Source organism: Priapulus caudatus, unplaced genomic scaffold, assembly GCF_000485595.1.
Source record: "Priapulus caudatus unplaced genomic scaffold, Priapulus_caudatus-5.0.1 Scaffold470, whole genome shotgun sequence".
Taxonomy (NCBI): Eukaryota; Metazoa; Priapulida; class Priapulimorpha; order Priapulimorphida; family Priapulidae; genus Priapulus; species Priapulus caudatus.
The window spans coordinates 109,625-111,141 of record NW_014577531.1 but is presented as its reverse complement, the minus strand read 5'-3'; the positions used below and the strand labels follow the sequence as shown (position 1 = coordinate 111,141).

General features: G+C 40.3%; 1 protein-coding gene across 1 annotated transcript in view; it reads right to left on the bottom strand.

The window, feature by feature from the left end:
* Positions 1-1,517, bottom strand: part of LOC106810749 (trimeric intracellular cation channel type B-like) — a 27,487-nt gene that overhangs the window by 9,869 nt on the left and 16,101 nt on the right. The gene's annotated exons all lie outside the window — the stretch shown is intronic.

Here is a 1,517-nt window from a genome sequence, read left to right as displayed (position 1 = left end):
CCCAGGGTACGTTCCGGCAGTACCCTGGGGGACAGACCCTATGAGCGTTACTACAGCCGACGCGAGGACCAGACGTAACCGAAGGCGGCCATTGTTTCGCCCTTCTCCGCTTACGATCGCGGCGGGCTAAGTTTAGGACGCCGCTACCGCCGCCGCGATTCAATAAACAAACGCGCAATCCGCGTTAATCTTCTGACGAAGACGGAGAGATATCGCCGTTAGGAACGCGCGCGAGAACGGGTTAGTGTTAGCGCCAAGGCAACGATCTTGCACACGCACGACCTACGTGATTACGCGCGTGAGTCTGTGAACCGGGGCAGCAGAACGCCCCGTTCCAAAAAAGTCAAACAAAATTGGCATCGCGATGGAAATATAGCCGTCGGCGCTCAAGCCGTTCGCAGCGATAACGAATAACAGAACAGCAAAACTGTGAAGGATTGCACACTTCGAGGGAATTGACGTGCGTCGTTTGGAAATCTTATTACGTTTGATGGCATCATTATGGTGAAACTCCACACCTAAACACGTACGACTAAACAACAGAGAACTATAGAGCATTCTCCACGTTGCATTTTACACGAGACGTTTTGCCTTTCTTCTTTCACGCATGCACACATGCTAGCAAATATCACTTCTAGCAAGTTCACTGTTTATAAAAAAAAGTGTTGAGCTGAAAAAATACATAGCATGAATTAAGAAATCAGTAATCTTCATCTTATCTTATCTTTATTTTATCTTTAAACACATCAATGTCAAACGTAATTTCTTTAATATCTACGATTCTTTATTCTCTATTAATTGTCATAATACATAGCATGAAATAATAATAGCATATAAATAATAATAACATAGCATGAATTATGAAATCAGTAATCTTGATCTTATCTTATCTTTATTTTACCTTTAAGTTTAAACACATCAATGTCAAACGTAATTTCTTTAATATCTACAATTCTTTATTCTCTATTAATTGTCCTTATAAAACTTTGGTAATTCAAAAATTAAAATAAATTAAAGTTAGAGTTAATTAGACAACAGAGTGAACAGACTGTACCGACTCCGTTTGTACTCGGATTGAATTATAAGAACAACATAAACGTAAGTGCACAGCAACGCAAAAACAAACACAGATGTACGCAAAAACAACAGCGAAACCAAGCTCAAAAATAGGACCAAACGATCGCAGTCCGTAGATCTAAGTAATAAGCTTCATCAACAAGGAATAACGTACCTGATATGTAGCAACAATATTTTTTAATGGTTTGCCCTAACCGACTCAGTCTCCCATCAGGAAAACCCACGTTGACACGAAATAATTATAGGACTTGATCAATACCGAAAAACAGTCAAAAATGTCAAAACGTTGCAATCGACAATCACAACAGCAACAAAACCTCATCACTTCCGCAACGATTACGGAAAAAAGACGTTTCAAAACGTCGTATCGTGGTCAGATGCTGTAATAAACCCCATAATGTGATTTGGGGCCCAGGGTTTAGGATCGACTCGAGAAAACC